The following is a 20594-nucleotide window of genomic DNA, read 5'->3' as shown; positions in this document are numbered from 1 at the left end:
TTCTGCTTGTTAGTGCAGATGCCCCTTGCCTGAGGACCCGGGACACCAGGTTGGGGGGTCCTGGCTGTCGTGCACCCTGCAGTCCTCTACCTACCCATCACCTCCGAGCCAGACGCAGTTGCCAGAGCTGCCTGGAGTCCAGTTCCAAAGGTCAGGATCAGGAGGAGGGCACCCAGGGGCTGTTCCCTACCTGCGGGGCTCAGGGGAATTGCCAACGAGCACCCCTATCCAGACCTGGTCTGTGCCTCCTTTGCACCCCGGCGTCCAGCTAGGGGCTCGGGCGCATGCCGCTGGGAGCGGGCACACTCGGGCCTGGCTTACGGAAGACGGTCTTTGAGTCCGGGAGCTCCTTCTTCACTTAGCTGGCTCCCCTCGGCCCAGGGACACCGGTTGTGTTCTTTCCCTAACTCTGCACACTTCCTCCTCCCCATTTCATTGTGTTCTCAATTTTCAGTCCCTTTGAGACCGAAGTGTGAGTCTAACTTCTCCTGTGCGACTCCTAGCGAGGCGATGACTCTTTGCTTTCAGCTTCCTGGATCGGCGGCCAGGCACGACCTTTGGAATTTCGTGGCTCTGGGCCAGAAACCCCAGGTCGCCCAGCGGCCGTTGGAGCAGCTTCCGTGGCGATGCCCTTTGTCTTTCTACCCTTTTTGTCTTCTGGCTCCAGGTTCCAAAGGGGGTTTTACTGCCTGGCACGTTGATCCCGGTGCCCAAGGCTGGAAGAGAAGCCTTCGTGATGCATTCTTTTTGTGGAGAATTGCCAAAATTTTAAAGATTGGCAGTTGGGGAAAATGTCAAGGCTTCTTTTTACAGCTTGAAAAGCCTCAGCCCTAAGTCTGGTGGCCAGTGCCGTCTTCTATGTGGGCTAGCGGGCCTTGGAGCCTTTCCTCCAATCCCCTCTCCTTTCTTTCGGCTTCTCCTTGACCTTTGTCCAGCGCCCTGGCCTCCTGGACTTTTTAAAGCTGTTACCTCTGCCTGGATCACCTCCCCCTAGCCTGTTTTCTCTTTCTGCGTGGTGCGATTTCCACCCATATTCTAGATGTCAGTGCCCTTTCCTAGATCTCGCCCCATCTGGTTTACATTCCCCTTACCCGCAGCCGCTGCCCTCCCAACCTGCTCCTTGGAGACATAGCCAAAGTGGTACAGCTGTATTGAGATATAATTCACATACCATGCAAATCCGTCCATTTAAAATGTCCGAGTCAATGGCTTTTAGCATAGTCACAGAGTTGCACAGCCATCCCACAATCAATTCCTGAATATTTTCATCACCCCACAACCCCTTTCCATACTCCTTAGCTGTCTGCTCCTTGCCCCCCGTTTTCTCCAGCCCTAAGAAACCACTCATCTACTTTCTATCTCTATAGATTTGCCTAGTCAGAACATTTTGTATAAATGAAATCACACTATATGGGGTCTTCTGTGACTGACTTCTTTCATATAAAATAGCGTTTCTGGGGCGCCTGGGTGGCTCAGTGGGTTAAAGCCTCTGCCTTCGGCTCAGGTCATGATCCCAGGGTCCTGGGATCGAGCCCCGCATCGGGCTCTCGGCTCCATGGAGAGCCTGCTTTCTCCTCTCTCTCTCTGCCCGCCTCTCTGCCTACTTGTGATCTCTGTCTGTCAAATAAATAAATAAATAAATACATAAAATAAAATAGTGTTTCCAAGGTTCATCCGCATCGCTACTTGTCTCAGTAGCCAGAGGCACATTTTGAAAGCATTATAACATCTGTGAAATAAGGGTGCATCTTCAAAGCAACGGTGTGCATAGCTTAATTAGCAGCAACTTTCCCCTTTCAGTAAGACTTAAAATAATGGTGCCTCTTCCAATCAATGGTGTCAAATTCAACAAAATGTGGTATTTATGTGTCTGCTTTACCTCCTGGGGCAATCAGCTTTGCAGCCAACTTTGTGTGTCTATCTTGTCTCGTAAGCTGTGGACGCCAGAAGGATAGCACCCGTCTCTTAATTGTCTTTGTGTGCTTCAAACGACCTTGCATAGCGCTTGGCTTTCGGAAGTGCTCGGTAAACATGAAGGATATGCTCTACTCAGAGACACATTCATTGATCATAACACGGCAGAGCAGGAGAAAGGTACAAAATCTTCCCGCACACTTGGTGAGACCACGCAAGCGTGCCTGTGATTCTTAAGTGTTTGGTGACTGGTAGTTACTTAACTAAACATTTAGGCTCCTACTGTGCGCGGGTCCTGCGTTCTAAGCAGACAATGTTACAGAAATGATCAGGACATACTCCCTCTTCCAGGGAACTCGTATTTTCGAAAGACCTTTGTATAAATGGTCGTACAACAAGAAGAATGGGTAAGTGCGGTCTAGGGGTTACCAACGCTGCGGGACAGAGAGGCGGAAAAAGCTATTTAGAAGGTGGTACCTGTCCTTAACAGGCGGCCATTGAGAATACAGGCTTTGTCGTCTGATAGTCCTGGGTCCTGCCGTTTCTCTGTGACCTTGTGATCATCACATTGAATTCTCTGTGTCTCTAGTTTTTTAACCTGTAAAATGAATGTCATGAAAGTGTGTGTCTCTTACAGTTCCAAGAATCAAATAAGACCACAAATGTAGAATCTCTGACATTAATAAGTGCTCAGATGAACAGTAGTCATTCTTGTGAATTTTAGATCAATCGGCCTGGTGGGATTTCAGACGTTATTTCGCCAGCCCTCGTCTGGCACACCTGATTTCATGCTTTGGGATCCAAAGCACTTAGTGGCTTACCCTTTAGCAGGAGGGGTGGAGTGGGTTTCCAGGAAGGGAGACGTTGGAGGCACGAGAGATTAAAGGGCCACACATTTTTGGCAAGATGGGCACTTCGGAGGCACGTCTGTGAGGCTTGTTCCTCCAGCCTTGCCCCTTGTCCCTCCTCCTTTCTTTCTTTGTTTATTTATTTATTTATTATCTGTTATTTATTTATTTATTTATTTATTTATTTATTATTGTTTATTTATTATCATTTCTTTGTTTATTTTAATGGGGTCTTCAAACTCATGTATGTAAAATGTGCCCGTATTTGTTTTTCTTTTTAAGATTTTATTTATTATTTATTTATTTGATGGGGGGCAGGGGGACACAAGCAGAGGGAGTGGAGGAGGGAGGAGCAGCCTTCCCAGAGCAGGGAGCCCGATGCGGGGCTCGATCCCAGGACCCTGAGATCATGAGCTGAGCCAAAGGCAGACGCTTACAACTGAGTCACCCATTGGACCAGATCTTAGCCGGAAAGTCTCAGCCCAGTCTGGGGCATAAGCTCTAGTTCCTTCCTGGGCATTATTTTTAATTTTCTCAACTAATACGTTCATTCCCTGGACAGTCGAGGGTGAGGTTTCTGCATTTCTGTTCTTCAAGTACCTAGCTAGATGGGCAAAGGAGTTCTACTTAAGTTTTTAGTTGCTTTTTTTTTTTTTTTTAACTTTTCACTTTGAAATACTAACAAGTATTTTTGAATGAAAGAATGAATGGCTACATTTGAAATGAATTATGAAGAAATGCACAAACAAATGGTTACAAGGTTGGCTGTCCTAATGGTTCTTATTAGAGAAATCACTGATTGGGATCCAGAACCAGGAGTGTGCTCTTCCTGTGTGAAACCCAAGCCATCATTCCCGGTGCTTGCAAGCATAAAACAAGAGCCTGTAGGTCTTGGATTTTTTTTTTTTTTTAAGATTTTATTTATTTATTTGTCAGAGAGAGAGCACAAACAGGCAGAGTGGCTGGCAGAGGCAGAGAGAGAAGCAGGCTCCCTGCTGGGCAAGGAGCCCAATGCGGGACTCGATCCCAGAAACCTGGGATCATGACCCGAGCTGAAGGCAGCGGCTTAACTGAGCCACCCAGGCATCCCTAGATCTTGGTTTTTAAAATGCACTCCTAAGACTGTCTCATTGCTTTTTCCGTTTCTGAGCTTCACTTCCCTTAAAAAGCACTTTCATTGGGGAGATATTTCCATTATTGAATATGTTCCATTTTTAGATTATGTCCAGCTCTCTCTTGTACCAACTACCACTAGGGCTGCCATCTTCAGACACTACTTCTGGGAACACCAAACTGGCCTCAACCTGTCCACTCTGTCCCCTCCCTCCGCCAGCCCTCCCAGGCTTGTGGATTCAACCCCATCAGTCAGCAAACTCGTACCTTCCTCCTCCTGCCTGAGCTCGGGACTGTCTTCCCCCACAAGCTAGCCTGCTTTGGGGTTTTTATTCTTTTGAGATCCAGTGCGGAAAGCGAAGACAATGAAGACCAAGGCTTGGGGACGCTCACGTTTGGGGCACTGTTTCATTGCTTACTAGTTTGTGTGACGACAAAAACCCAGATACAACCTTGTGTCTGTGTGCTGTGTTGCAGTAGACCGAGTGCTTTTATGTTCATTATCTTATTATCACCGCCGGGCCTCAATTTCTTCATCTGAGAAATGGGATAAACATCTACTCATCTTTCATACTTCACACTCATGTAAAGACTGTGGCTGATAAGAAGACATGAGAGCCTGTGGGAAAGGACCAAATGCGATTTTTCAAGAACACACACAGTGTTAAACTGGCAGCTCGCGTTTCTGGGGCTCCTCGGCCGCTACTCTCCTATTTTTCTTTTTTTCAAAGGAAACTGCCAGCTCTGACTCCAATGCTCTTTTACATGAATAATATTAATTATAATAAAACTCCATTTATCAAACACTAGAGCAGGTAATAATTATGTTAAGAATCCCATTTAATTCTCAGCCTTGAGGCGCCTGGGTGGCTCAGTCTCTAAGGGGCTGCCTTTGGCTCTGGTCATGATCCCAGCGTCTTGGGCTGGAGCCCGGCATCTGGCTTCCTGCTCAGCGGGGAGCCTGCTTCTCCCTCTCCCCCTCCCCCTGCTTGTGTTCCCTCTCTGGCTGTGTCTCTCTCTGTCAAATAAATAAATAAAATCCTTAATCTTAAAAACAGATCTTAAAATCTTAAGCAAACAAGTAATATAAATATATAAATAAAAATAAATAAATACAAAAATAAATAAAATCTTTTTTAAAAAGGTGAAAGCTGAGTGCCAACATGCCCATTTTATAGGTGAGGACATAGAGGCTCAGAGAGGTTAAAAGAGCCAGTGTTAATTCCCACACTGAGGAAGTGGCAGAGACAGGGTTATAAACCACGTTTGATGTGAATCTGGGGCCTCTGCCCTGAACCACTACAATTGACTGACTCACTCGCTCTCCACTTTTCAAAGCAACTTCTTCCCTCCCTCTTCCCCCTCTCCCTCCTCCGTCCCTTTCCTGAAAGCATCTTTACCCTCAGGCCTTGCAAGTGTCTATTTTGGAAACCCCAAGTAAATAAAAGAAATCTTTGATTTCTTCAGATGCTCCCCACAAGCTTGGGGCGAGTCCCGAGTGCGGGGTGAGGAGGCGGGGGCCGTGGGAGGTAAGGCGCTAACTGGCCAAAGGAAAGCACATTTGACTCTTTGCCGCACCTCCCGGTCCTTCCCTAGAGAAGAGCGGACAGATGCACGAACCGGCTCTGAGGAGAGGCTCCCCCCTCTGCTTTCAGCCTCGCAATCCCCAAACTCCTCCCTTTCGACAGTGATGTTTTCCACCCTGAATGTGTATGGTTTGGGGGCCAGCCAGAGGAGGGAGGGACTGAGGGCCCCGCCGGAAAGGGGGCTGGGGAGAGGAGGAAGATTAAGGAAAGCAGCTGGAACTCATCTCCTGGGGCCGGGCCAGGAAGGAGGCCCAGGCCCTGGAAATCTGCTCGCCTCCTGTGATGCACCCCCCGCCCAGCTTCCTTTTCGGTCTGTGTGAGCCAAGGGCTTCAACCATTTGTGACAGCCCCTCACAACAGGCACGACAGACGTCCCAGCAGACAGAGACCCCCCCCCCCCCCCCCCCGGGAGAGAAGGCATGCTTTCGAGCTGCAAGGAGCCCATCGCCAAAACTTAGAGCTGTCCTTCCAAATGCCAGCATCGCAAATCAGAAAAAAAACCAAAAAAACAAAAAACATCTCTGGGTGTGCATGACTCTTTCTGGCCAGCAAATATGTGGATATTTAGTGACAAGGGACAATAAAGGTCCTGAACTGGATAGGAGGAGAATTTCAAAGCTTCAGAATTTCTGCAAACATGAGCTCCAGAGGAGCTCAGGGGAGGCCAGGAGCCCGTGTGTAAGGAAAGGAACCAGGAAATGAATTTAACTGAATGAATGTGGGGAGAGTAAGGGTATCCTCAAAGGAAGGTCTTAAAGTCATTCCAGACTTGTATTAAATTTAGAGAAAATTAGGTCCTTCTGGAATCATCCTTGGACTGCACATGAGGTCAGGAGAAACTATTTTAGAAAACAGATTCTATCATGTCACAACCATCAGGAGCTCCTATTAGAATAAAAATAAATCCCAAACTTCCTGCTGTGGCCTGCAGACCTCATGACGGACCCCTGCTGCTGTTTTCCACCCCGGCCCATCCCAGGAGCTGTAACCTTGCCGGCCTTCTTGGGTCCTGAGAGCTCCAAGCTCAAGAACTTTGCATCTGCTGCTCCCTTTGGCAGATGTCGGCCTCAGCTTATGATAGTGCTTTTCAAAGTACAGGTCATGGCCAATCAGTGGGTAATGAAATTAGTTTAGTGGGTCATAACCAGTTTTTTAAAAGGAGAATTTAAATATGATAGAAATATCAGAATATACCATAAAATAAGGATGGGTATTATTTTTACGAAATACCTATGTGTGCCCTGGATTATGATGTAAAATAAAATTCTCACTAATGAGTCTCGGTTCATAAGCTTTGATAGTCACTGACTTAAGAGTTGGTGTTGGATAATTTAGACTCCTTTTTATGTATTTTTTAAAAGAGTTTATTTATTTCTTTGATAGACAGAGATCACAAGTAGGCGGAGAGGCAAGCAGAGAGTGAAAAGGAAGCAGGCTCCCCGCTGAGCAGAGAGCCCGACTCAGGACTCAATTCCAGGACCCCCGAGATCATGACCCAAGCCGAAGGCAGAGAGGCTTAACCCACTGAGCCACCCAGGCGCCCCCAGACATTTTTTCCCCCTAACCAGGAGCTCTGTTGATTTACTTTCTGATTTCTCTATAGAGGCATTATTATGAATGTTCAACAGAAATGAAGAAATGAATTCAGCCCAGTCTCAAAGATCTTTAACAAGGTTTAAGAGGTTTTCATGTATCTTACTTGAAAAATCGGGGTGCCTGGGTGGCTCAGTGGGTTAAAGCCTCTGCCTTCAGCTCAGGTCATGATCCCAGGGTCCTGGGATCGAGCCCCGCATCGGGCTCTCTGCTCCGTGGAGAGCCTGCTTTCTCCTTTCTCTCTGTCTGCCTCTCTGCCTACTTGTGATCTCTGTCTCTCAAATAAATAAATAAAATCTTTAAAAAAAAAATGGTTAGTGTCTTATGTCTCCATGTTGTATGGCCTTGTGGTGCTCGTAGGAGAAGGGCTGCGTGTGGGATCCATGATTAAAAGTTCTGTGGCAGGGGCGCCTCGTGGCTCAGTGGGCTAAGCCTCTGCCTTCAGCTCAGGTCATGATCCCAGGACCCTGGGATCGAGCCCCGCATCGGGCTCCCTGTTCATTGGGAAGCCTGCTTCTCCCTTTCCCTCAGCCTGCTGCTCCCTCTGCTTGTCTCTCTGTGTCAAATAAATAAAATCTTAAAAAAACACACACACAAAAGTTCGGAGGCAGATACCGCTCTTCAGCCAGCCCAGCAACCTTTCCCAAACTCCTGCTCACTTGTCATGTTTTCTACAGAGACAGACGAAAGTAAATATCCCGCTTTCTAGAGTCCCTTGCAGCTAGAACGGCCACGCGACACATATCTGGTCAAAGATGGAAGTGGAAGTCTGTTCAAATGGCGCTGAAAAAATTTTGACTTTTCTAAGACGACGCTCTGGTTGGCATTGCCTCCATTTCTTCTTTCCTTCCTCCCCTGAACGAAGATGTGGTGCCTGTAACTGTTCTGGGTCAGCAGCTGCCATCTTTTTTTTTTTTTTAATAAGATTTTTAAATTTATTTTTGAGAGAGAGAGCGAGAGAGCGAGCATGCACAAGTGGGGGAAGGGGCAGAGGGAGAAGCAGACGCCCCGCTGAGCAGGGAGCTTGATGCAGGACTCCATCCCAGGACCTTGAGATCGTGACCTGAGCTGAAGGCAGATGCTTAACTGACTGAGCCACCCAGGTGCCCTTGCAGCTGCCATCCTTTGATGATGAACGAATGTTCTAGAAAATCACAGAGATGCTGGCTTTCACTGGGAATTCTGCAAGGCCTGCTTGTGTCATATTTGCTGATGTCCCAATGGCTAAAGCCAAGCTCAGAGTTAATGGCAGTGGACGACACAAGGGTGTGGATACCAGAAAATGTGATTTCTTGGAACTATTAATATAACAATCTGCCACTTCCTTCCTCAAATACTTTATTTTCATCTGTTGAAAAATTGTTGTATTATACTCATTTTATTAAAATAAGACACTTAACTATCATCTCCAAAAAATTATTATAATAAATATGCAAATCTATGATGTCTATGTGAATGGTACTTTTTTAGATGCAGTGTTGTGGTGCAGTGCACAACCTGCACAACCACACTTAGTGACCCTAATAACTCTTATTAGCCCACTTTGTGTGTGAGGGTTAGTTTCGAGCTTTATGTGTCTTTGGTACTTCACATCTAATATGATGCCTGACATTTTATAAATATACGTCTTCTGTCAATTTCTCCAAATTCCATTTGCCTACTACAGGGTTGCCAGAGTTAACTTTTAAAGCAAAATGACAATAGCAACAAATATATTTTGAACCCTTCTAACGTTCCAGGCACCGTGCTAAGTAGCTCATTTAATCCTCACAATAACCTTAGGAAGCAAGTATCTTTATTATTCCCATTTTATAGGTGTGAAAACTGAGATTTGGACATAGGAAGCCTGCCACAAAGCACGCAGCCAGCACAAGGCAGAACAGAACCAGAACTCAGGTTTATGAGCCTGAAGCACATGTCGGGCATCCCCTGAGGAGTAGTTCTCACACTGAGATCTCTGGACCACCCGCATCAAAATTATGCAAGGTACCGTTCAAATGAGGAGTCCTGAGCCATAGCCTAGACCTACTGAAGCTTGGACTTCTTCGCATGATTTCCGAGGTTCCTCATAATTTGGCCTTTGCCCCCCATCTAAGCTCATCTTGGCTGGGCCTCTCCACGGCCCCCGTCTCCCCCTGCAGGAATGCACACACTGCGGATTTACACAGAGGTGTTTGCCATACTTGGAATGGGCTGGCCCCTTACCTTGAACTCCCACGATTCCTTCTTGGAATAACTCCACTTCCGCTTCTTCCCACTTGCCCAGTCTGGTGAAACTCCTTGTATCCTTCAAGTTCCGGTTTAAAAGGTGGCGTCTCTGAGCAACCTTTCCTGTCGCCCTTTGACAGACCGGATGCTGCTTCTTTGGAGCTTTCCCTGGCACGTCACAGAAAGCTCTACTCCGCGCTTACCAGCGAGTCTGTTGACTTTCCTCTTCTCACACATCACTTGCTGCGTCCTCCGTGGGGCATTTAGTAAGTCTTTTTGTTGTGTCTTCTTTTTTAGGTATAATTGACATATAACATTAGTTTCAGGTGTATGACGTAATGATTCAATATTGTATGTATTGCAAAATGATCCCAGTAAGTCTAGTTAACACCCATAGCCGTATAGTTACAATTTTTTTTTCTTAGAAGGACTTCCAAGATCATCTCTCTTAGCAACTTTCAAATATACAATACAGTATTTTTTAAAAGATTTTATTTATTTATTTATTTGACATACAGAGAGAGAGAGAGAGCTGTGAGCATACAAGCAGGGGGAGCAGAAGCCCAATGTGGGGCTCGATCCCAGGACCCTGGGATCATGACCTGAGCTGAGGGCAGACGCTTAACCCACTGGGCCACGCAGGCGCCCCTCAAATTTGCAGCACAGTATTATTAACAACGGTGATCATGCTGTACATTTATATTCCGATGACTCACTTATTTTATAACTGGAAGTTTGTACCTCAGTAAGTCTCAATAAATGTTTTTCAATAAAGTCAAATGCTTTAAAACAATATTTCTAATGTAAAAGTCATAATTTAGTAATAAACTAGGTTATGTATCTCAGGTTATACTAAAAAAGAACCCACGCACAGCCACAAAGCAAGACAATTGTTAAAAAGCAGAAAATGGGAAGAGGTGAGAGGTGGTTTTCTCGACTTATAAATGGAAATTCAGAATATTTTATTCTAAATGTTAGTATTTAGAGCGAACATAGAATCAAGAATATTTTCTTGTTTTTATGCTATTTTATTATAGAAAAGTGAAATCTTACGCAAAAGTAGAAAGACCAGCACACTGATCACCTGAGGACCTATTGCCCAGCTCCACTAGTTACCAACATGTATTTGTTTATTTATTTATCTGTTCTTTCAAATGACGCCAATTCTGAAACACTTGTATTAATTCAAAAAGAGAGCTAAAAAAGACAATTAGCTTAATTTAAAAATGCTCTTGTGTGTGCGGTGGCAAAACCAGTCACGCTTTAGAAAGAATGACAGTAACAGCCACCATCTGGTCATCAGCGAACACCCGAACACCCAGCGGCAGGAATCCACAGTCTTCCACTCCTGGTGTTACTGGGGAGATGGGAGGAGGGGGACTCAGACTGCCCTAGCCCCGGGGTGGGGCTGACAGCTCAGGGGCAGAGGGGAATCAAACTTATCAGTAGCTGGTTGAAAGCTAGATAAGAAGAAAAATAATGGCACCAGAAGTTTCTTTGTTGGAAAACAGATAAAGGTTTTGACCGGAGCCCCCAAATTCACGATGCACCTGTATTTAGACTTTAGATGATATCTTTCAGAAACAGTCCCTGTTTTGTGAGTATATCTCAGGAATCAATTTGTTTAAGGTAAACATTTAGAATATTCCATGATTTTTGTGACTTTATTGACATTTATCAATTTTTAAGAAAAAGTATTCTGGGGGTGCCTGGGTGGCTTGGTCGATTGAGCATCTGATTCTTAACCTCAGCTCAGGTCTTGATCTCAGGGTCATGAGTTCAAGCCCTGTGTTGGGCTCCATCCTGGGCATGAAACCTCCTTAAAAATAAGTCAGTCAGTCAGTCAGTCAGTCAATAAGTAAGTATTCTGGAAGCCTCAGCAAACGGAAGCAGTCTGGGCTGTTCTTGGTCACTGAAACACTGGTGGAGGTGAGGACTCAGAAAAAGTTGAGGTCTTCAGTGTTGTCCCAGGTTTTCTCCATGAATGGCTCCTGTCTGTAGCAGATGGACATAGTGCCAAGGTTACAACTGGGTCCAAGAGTGGCCAAAGAGGAAAAAAGACAAAGAAGCCATTGGTAGCAGGGGGTATTTGGTTGGAGAGGCAGCAAGGAGGGAAAAACAGGAGAGATGGGGCAGATGTACTGAAGACTGGACGTGTGAGAGAGGGGAGGCGCACTGTGCTCTTGGGGGCCACAAAAGGAAATCTGAACTTAGCTTTTATTTAATCCAAATGTCTTCACCTTAGAAAGGAGAAACCAAGGCACGAAAAGTCAGAATCCTAGTAACTAAATCTGTAAAATCAGAAAGCGAATCCCAGGATGCCTGCCATAGAGACTTCGTGAGGGAGGGATGCTCACCACAGAACAGACATATGGACAAGGGAATTCCTGCCCTATGGAAAGGGAAAACCCAGAGGCACCCATCTCTCCCCACACTCCACAGTGAGGGCTGTCCCCACATCTGGGCTGTCTAGCTTCACAGTAAAGGGGAACTATGAAAAAATTCAGGGTTTCCTACCAAGCATGCACTGACCAGAGACGGGGAGGCAGCCCCTTGCCAAAGCAAGGAGTCAGAAGTGCTGACGAGGTCCACCCTCCCTCCCTAGGAACCCGGGGGTGGGGATGTGGGGGTAGGTGGTGTCCTGGGGAAAGGGTGGCCTTTGTGAAAAGTGCAGGTTCAGCTGGATGCTTGGGATGACGGCTTCCAACGGCCCCAAGTTCTGCTCAGGAGGCGGAAGGGTGCACAATGAGAGGGGTGTGAGTTCTTGGAGGCCAGACTTGGAAGGCTTGTTGACCATGGCAGTGACAGGCGGCCAGATGGAGAAAGACAACTAGGATCTGGGAGAGTAGCCGGTAGAGAAGGCCTCTGGGGCGGCTGGTTAATGAGCTCATTCATCCAGGAAGGTTAAATGACGGGCAACTGTGTTGCCCCAGAAGCAGTTCGCACAGCTGAAGGTTAGGGACCTCAACCATACGCAGTCACGATGGTTTCCTCTGCGGGTGAGTCACCGCGCAGCGTGTGGAGGAGAGGGTGTGGATAGACCGAGAGAGAGGATGCTTTTTCTCTTTCCTAGTAGCAAGTGTGGGGAGCACGAGCAATGACAATAATTCAGAAATACAGTGCCCAGAAATCTAAAAATAATGTGATTTTTGTTAGATATAATTATTAGTGACATTTCAAAACTATTTTTGACTTGCACCGCCTAGTTAATTCGATTGGCTTTAAGCTGTGCGGGGCTCTCTAACGAGTCAACAACACATGTTAGGCTTTTGCAGTCTGACGCCTTTATGTGACAAGCTGCATCCATGTTTATGCATAAAGACAAGCTACGTGGAAGTGTGGATGTGGCGTGGAATTCCAAGATTCTAGTAAAGAGCAAACACAGAGAAAACCACCTCTTTGGGATGAATGATGTTCTTTGCCAGCTGCCTGTTAAAGCATTTCGATTCCAACTCAGGAAGGAGGGAAGGGAGGGAGGGAGGTTTGGAGGAAACATATTTAGGGCGCATTTAATAATGCGTTCCTGCCTCCCGCGTCCACGGCATCTTTCTTCTATATAACTCTGTTCTTATCTCGGTTGTCCCTACAGCCTCTTCCAGCAGCTTCGGCTTACAGATGGGCGATGAGGCGTGAAGAAGGTGAAGTATCCAAACTCGCACCCAGTGCGAACCTGCTCCTCAAGGAGTCTTCTCTTTAGGCCTCACTACCTCCCGCACAGGCTGAATTCCCAGTCCCCGCACGCCCCCCGCCCCCTCCAATCGGAGGCCACTTCCCCTCCCATCCCTGAGCGTTTGTAGGCACGAAGCCAACATCGGGGGTGGCAGAGGAGCCCCAGGGCCGTTTGGTTCGGCTTCGTGTGCATCGAGGGCGTCACACGCGCCCTTTGGCGTCCTCTCCCGATGAGCTTACACACGCAGTCACACCAGCACATGCATGTCCTAAAGGATCTTTAAAATAGACCACAAGTAAACATTTTTTGGAACTGTGTCTGGCATGTCTTCTTTTAAAAAGTATTTTCGGGGCCGCTGGGCGGCTCAGCTGGTTAGGTGACTGCTCTCAGCTCAGGTCATGATCCTGGGGTCCTGGGGTCCTGGACAGAGCCCCGCATCAGGGACCCCTGCTCTGCAGGGAGCCTGCTTCTCCCTCTGCCTGCCACGCTCCCTGCTTTATGCTCGCTCGGTCAAATAAATAAATAAAAATCATATATCTATCTCTACCCACCCCCTCCAGAGCTTCACAACCGAGAGGCGTCTTCCCGCTTCGAGCCCGAGGCGAGCTTAGCAAAGGCGCGGCGGAGCGGCCTTCCCTGCCCAGGGCGGCCCGGACGAGCGGAGGGCACGAGGGCACGAGGTCTCCGTCGCCGCGACGCCCGGGGAGGAGGGCCGAATCCGCCCGCCGGTCCCCGCGCGCTGCCCTCTGTCGCGCGACCCCACGGCCGTCGCGTCCGCGGGGGCAGGGGTGCGGGACGGCGCGCGGCGGGGCGCGGTGTGGGTTTGCTCGCTCGCTCGCTCGCTCGGGCCCCGCACACGCGCCGCCGCCGGGCGCTCCCGGTTACGGGGAACCTAACCCACAGCAGCCTCTGCCCCTGCAGCGGAGCCGGCCGGGCCGGAGCTGCCGTGCGCGGGACTCTCCGCCCGGGGCGTGTCGTGGGGGAGGCACCCGCGCGGGCCTCGGACGGACGGACGGACCCGCACCGGACACGCACCGACGGGCCGAGCCAGGCCTGAAGCTTCGCCAGCGGCCTCCCCGCCTCGGGAGTCCGGAGAGCAGGGCGGAGGCGAGAGGAGGGAGGAGGAAGGGAGCCCACGCAGGGCTGCGGCGGGCTCCTGCGGGGAGACCGAGGCCGCGGGGTGGACGGCGCGGCCCCGCCCTGACCCGGCGCTTGGAGCCGCCGCCGGCCGCGCGTGTCCCTCCCGGCACGGCCCCTCCGCGGCCCCAAGGACAGTCGTCGGGGCCTGCGACGGCTGCCAGGCCCGAAGGTCAGGAGCTCGCCGCCCCCCCAGCTGCTGTCTGTGCTCGGGGACCCCGCAGGCCGCGGGGGGTGACAGGACGGCGGGTGCCCGTGCGGCCGTTCTAGACGCTCCGCGGAGCCCGGGCCGGGCGCGGGGTGCGTTCGGCCGACGTCGTGCCGACCGTCTGACGCTCGTTACCGCGGACGCACCTGCGGGCGGGCGGGAACCCCAGGCGCGCGTCGGGCCCGCGGCTCCGTCGCGCCGGCCGGAGCCGCTCGTGGGAACGCAGCGAGGGCGCCTGCGCGGGGCTTGCGAGCGCGCGGTACGTACGTGCGTGCGTGGTGGTCGCGAGTGTGCGCATGCGCGGGCGCGGGCGCGTGCGTGCGCTTCGCTCCGCAGACGGGCGAGCGGGGGCCGCGGGGACGGGCGCGCGCGCGGGCTGGCGTCGGTGACCTGCGTCTGGATCCCGCCCGCGGCCCGGGCTCCGACGAGCGTCCCCGTCGGTCCTGCCGCTGCGACGCTCCGAACCGGAAAACCGACTCGTGTGGGCGCGTCGAGAGCTTCAGAGACTGGGAGCGTGTGATTGGGAATTTGGAGAATGATGACGAGACGCGGGAGGACTTTGGGGGGTGCGGGGTTGGTGTGTGTGTGTGTTTAACACCCCCGTGCCCTTCCGGCGGCGGCACTGCGGCTCCGGGCAGTCTTTTTTTTTTTTTTTTTTTTTAATTTCTTTTCCGCGTAACAGTATTCATTGTTTTCTCACCACACCCAGTGCTCCATGCAATCCGTGCCCTCCCCAATACCCACCACCTGGTTCCCCCAACCTCCCACCCCCCGCCCCTTCAAAACCCTCAGGTTGTTTTTCAGAGTCCATAGTCTCTCATGGTTCACCTCCCCTTCCAATTTCCCTCAACTCCCTTCTCCTCTCCATCTACCCTTGTCCTCTATATTATTTGTTATGCTCCACCAATAAGTGAAACCATATGATACTTGACTCTCTCTGCTTGACTTATTTCACTCAGCATAATCTCTCCCAGTCCCATCCATGTTGATACAAAGGTTGGGGATTCATCCTTTCTGATGGAGGCATCATACTCCATAGTGTATATGGACCCCATCTTCCTTATCCATTCATCCGTTGAAGGGCATCTTGTTCCTTCCACAGTTTGGCTCGTGCTTTGTGCCCGCGGCGGGTGGTCAGGGACCCAGCCGACCCCCGGACTGAATCCTGAGGCACAGGCTCTGCTGCTCAGCGCAGACGGACAGCGAGGGAACAGCAAGGGGGAAACCAAATTCTAGTAACTCTGTGCAGAACTACACTGTGAGAGAGTGACGAAGCGAGGCCATATGCATTGCATAAATGTGAGCAGAATGAAGTTCTTTTTAAAAAAAATCAGTTAATTAACATACAGTGTATTATTGGTTTCAGAGGTGGAGGTCAGGGGTTCCTGAGCTGCACGAACAGCGGTGCTCGCTGTGTCACTGGCTGTGTCACCGGCCGTGTCTCCGGCCGTCCCTGACACCCATCAGCCTGTCACGCCCCCCCCCCCATTTCCCTTCCAGCAACCCTCAGCTTGTTTCCTAGCGTGTAGAATCTCTTACGGTTTGCCTCCATCTCTGATTCCATCTTTTAAATTTTTCTCTCCTTTTCTGTATGTTCATCTGTTCTGTTTCTTAAATTCCACATGAGCGAAATCATGTGTCATTGTCTTTCTCTGATTAACTTATTTCGCTTTGCATAATACCCTCTAGTTCCGTCCATGTTGTTGCAAATGGTGAGATTTCATTGTTTTGCTGGCTGAGTGACAGTCCATTGTATGTGCACACCACATCTTTATCCATTCACCTGTCGATGGACATCAGGGCTCTCCCTGTAGTTTGGCTATTGTGGACATTGTTGCTATAAATATTGAGGTGCTTGTGCCCCTTCGAATTACTATGTTTGTATCCTTTGCAGAGATACGTAGTAGTGCAGTTGCTGGGCTGCAGGGTAGCTCTATTTTTAATTTTTTGAGGAACACAGAATAAAGTTTTGGCCACTGAGTTATCTACATTTTCCCACCTAGATCACATCTCTTAGGTACAAAACTACTTTCTTCCCTTGTCTAGATCTGCAGCTGGGAAAAGAACAGAAACTCATTCACACTAAGGTGTAAATGACTGATAACATTTATATCCTCAGGCATTTAAAGAGACTACCGTGCAAGATAGGCGGGTGAATAGAGTTGATAGCTTAAAACAAGAGGAGTGAAATGTTGGTAGAATCTAGGTACTGAGTATATGTGTTTTCACAGTAAATTTTTTTTTTGTACGCTTGTAAATTTTCAAGGCTTTATTTATTTTCTTGTGTGATAAAGGGGGGAGGAAGGAGTATAGGTTTAAAAAAAAATCTTTGTTCTTAAACAGCTTTCAGTCGGAAGAGGAGGTTAAGCACATGCACAAATAAGTGGCTTCTACGTCTGGGGTATGGATTTGATAAAAGCCTGTTTTTCCTCTCTCTGTTCTTTTCCTTCTCCCAGCCTAGGGCAAGGGTAGGGAAACTGGAGAAACTGGAAGGAGGCTGCAACTCCTTCTGGCTTTTATACCTAGAAGTGCAGACTCTTAGGAAAAGGAAATGCCCTGGGACAAACAATCCGTCTTGGAAAAGCAGAGGCGGGGTGCTGACTCTTCTCCCTCAGATGAGGAGGAGGTCTGGAACTGTAGCTCTTCTGGCCTGCTGGCGTGTGTTAGGAAGTAGTAAGTGCTCAGATTAGAAATGGCTGTGTGTGGTTTAGGAGAGGGTAACCACCCTCTCCTAAGTTATTGACCAAACCAGGACCATTTTTTTTTTTTTTTAAATAATAAAAGGGAACGCTACTGACCATTACCCTTGGGCAATAAGCATGAAGCAGGACTGTCCCAGGTAAACTGAGAACAGAGGCTGCCTCAGAAAAGACTGGAATGCCCTGAACAGGGCTCAGAGTATTAAGCCACTGGGCCTGAGGGGGCCGACAAGTAGGAGTGATGGACAGATGTCCCAGTGACGGATGTCACCCAGGTGACAACTGATGGTGCCCTTCGCCTGCCCCCACTGCCTCAGCCCCGTGGAGATGTGGCACAGCTCAGGCTGATGCTGGGCGGGGGAGTGGGCCTGCAAGCTGTCAAGATAAAGTGAGTATCCTCTGTTCCCTAAACCTGGAAAGGGAAAAGGGGAGAAGGGATAACTAGAATTTTCAGTCTTTGTAATTTTTGCCATTCCTGTAGGTGTAGAGTGATAACCCATGGTGTTTTTGGTTCATCATTTCCTTGATGATGAATGATGGTGAGCTTTGTTTGTTGCAAAATGCTTTCCCTTATTTAACTGTTTTGGTGACTTTTTTTTTTTTTTCCAATGACCATTTAAGTGCCCCTATTCTGTTCTGCAGATCTATTGTTGATCCCTAAGCCAGGACCTCACTTTCTTGATTAATCTAGTTTTACAGTAAATCTTGAAGTCAGTAAATAATGTAAGTATTCTAAATTTGTTATTTTCCAAAATACTTCAGTTACCGTGGGTTCTTTGAATTTCTGTATTAGAGTTTGTCAATGAAGAAAGTCTCCTTAGATTATGGTCAGGTTACAAGGGATCTGTGATTCATTTGGGGAGAATTAACGTCTTTCCATATATTTAAACTTACTGAATTCTTCTCTCAGCAATGTTTTTTAGTTGTAAGGATAGAGTTCTTGCATGTCTTTGGCTAAATTTATTCTTAAATAGTTTGGTTTTTTATATAATTATAAATTGTGAGCTATGTTTCTAGTTTAATTTTCTTTTTAAAATTGAGATATATGGGGCACCTGGGTGGCTCAGTGGGTTAAAGCCTCTGCCTTCAGCTCAGGTCATGATCCCAGGGTCCTGGGATCGAGCCCCACATCGGGCTCTCTGCTCAGCAGGGAGCCTGCTTCCCCCTCTCTCTCTGCCTGCTTCTCTGCCTACTTGTGATCTCCGTCTGTCAAATAAATAAATAAAATCTTTAAAAAAAGTAAAATTGAGATATAATTGACATGTAACATTGTATAAGTTTAAGGTGTACAACATGTTGATTTGATGTATTTATATATTGCAATATGATTGCCATTGTAGCCTCAACTAATGCTTCTAATCATGTCACATAATTGCCACTTGTTATTTTGTGGTGGGAATCGTTAAGATCTAGTTTCTTAGCAAGTTCTTTTATAAAACAGTATTACAGTCTGTAATTACTATACTGTCCATTAGAGCTCAGGACTTATCTTCTAGGTCTAGCTCAATTTTCAATTGTTTGCTGCTTGTATATAAGAACCTTATTATTTTTGTCTGTTACCATGCATCATGAAACCCTGTTAAATTCACTTATTATTCTTTCTTTTTAAAGATTATTTATTTATTTATTCATTTGACAGACAGAGATCACAAGTAGGCAGAGAGGCAGGCAGAGAGAGAGAGGAGAAAGCAGACTCCCTACTGAGCAGAGAGCCCGATGTGGGGCTCGATCCCAGGATCCTGGGATCATGACCCGAGCCAAAGGTGGAGGCTTTAACCCACTGAGCCACCCAGGCGCCCCAAATTCACTTATTATTCTAACAGTTGTAGGTTGCTTAGGATTTTTTTTTTGTAAACACTTTTGTCATATGCAACTAGAGATCGTTTTTACTTCTTCCTTTGCAAACTTGTGCCTTTTTTCTCTTCTTTCTGTCTTATAGCAAAGGTTAGGACCTCCCGTAGAATCTGAAAGAGAAGTCTTTACAGTGGAAATCCTTGCCTTGATCCCAGTTTTAGAAGGGAACATTGAATATTTCATCATTAAGTATGATGTTAATTGTTGGTGTTTGGGTTAGTTGTATTTTTCAAGGAAGTGTCTGTTTTGCTTATATTATTCAATTTTTTGGCATAAAGTTGATAATACTCTCTTGCTATCTTTTAATATTTATATGATCTGTAAATCCTTCCTGATATAGGAAATTTGTGTTCCCTCTTCTTTCTGGATTAAATTACCTAGGGATTTATCAATTTTGTTGCCTTTCATTTTGTTAATTTATTCAATTGCTTTTTTATTTTGTTGATTTCCACTTTTGCCCTTATTGTTTCCTGATTTCTCCTTACTTTTGGTATACATTGCTCATTCTTTAGCTTTTTATTTTTTAAAGATTTTATTTATTTGTCAGAGAGCACGAGCAGGGGGAGTGGCAGGTAGAGGCAGAGGGAGAAGCAGGCTCTTGAGCAAGGAGCCTGGTGTGGGGCTCCATCCCAGGACCCTGGGATCATGACCTGAGCCACCCAGGCATCCCTCTTTAGCTTTTTAAAGTGAAAACCTAAGTATTGATTTCAGAGCATTCTTTTTTAAGTGTTTAAAGCTATAAATTTCCTTCTATTCACTTTTTTCAGTAATCACATATTTTTTGATATGTTTCATTATCAGTTTAGAATGTTTTCCAATTTTACTTATGATTTGTATTTTGATCCAGGTAGGTTATAGAAAAGTGTTGTTTAATTTCCAAATATTTGGCATTTTCCTAAGTGTCTTACTATTATTAATTTCTAGCTTAATTCCATGGTCAAAGAATATAATCTGCATAGCTTTAATCCTCTTTATTGAGATTTATTTTATGGCCATGCATAGAATTTACCTTGGTGTGCATATTATACGTAACAAAAATAATGGTATTCTCTATTGTTGGCTGTAATATTCTTAAATATCATTAGGTCAAGGTGATTGATAGTGTTCAAATTATGTTCCCACTGAGGTTTTTTTTTTGTCTAGTTTCTTTGTCTAGTTTTTACTGATGTTACAGTTGTGGATTTGTATTCTCTCTTCAATTTGTCCATTTTTGCTTTGTGTATTTTGAAGTTCTTTTAATAAACACACAGGTATTTATGATTGTTATATCTTTGCTGAAGAATTGACACTTCTATCATTATGTCACCCTTTATCTGTGGTAATACTTTTAATTTCAAAGTCTGTTTCCTCTGATATTAATATTAGCCCCTACAGTTTTATGACTAGTGTTCGCTTGGTTTATCTTCTCTCATGTATTGACTTTCAATCTGTTGGTTTCTTTATATATTTAAATGTGTCTTGCAGAAAACTTACACTTGGATCTTGATTTTCATGATTTTTTTTATAGTTTCCACTTTTTAATTGGAGTGTTTAGGCCATTAAAATATAATTATTCATAAATTTTAATTACAGGACGACAGTACTGTTCTCTCTTTGCTTCTGGTTTTTGTTTCTTTTTTCTTTCCTGCCTTATTCTGGATTGAGTATTTTTTAAAGTTCTGTTTTTATTTATGAGTTGGCTATGTAAGCATAGTTTTTTGCATTTGTTTTAGGAGAAAGCATGTGGGAGGAGGGGCTGAGGTAGAGGGAGCGAGAGAATCCCAA

This window comes from Martes martes, assembly GCF_963455335.1.
Source record: "Martes martes genome assembly, chromosome: 2".
In the NCBI taxonomy this organism is placed as follows: domain Eukaryota; kingdom Metazoa; phylum Chordata; class Mammalia; order Carnivora; family Mustelidae; genus Martes; species Martes martes.
This window is presented reverse-complemented; position numbering follows the sequence as displayed.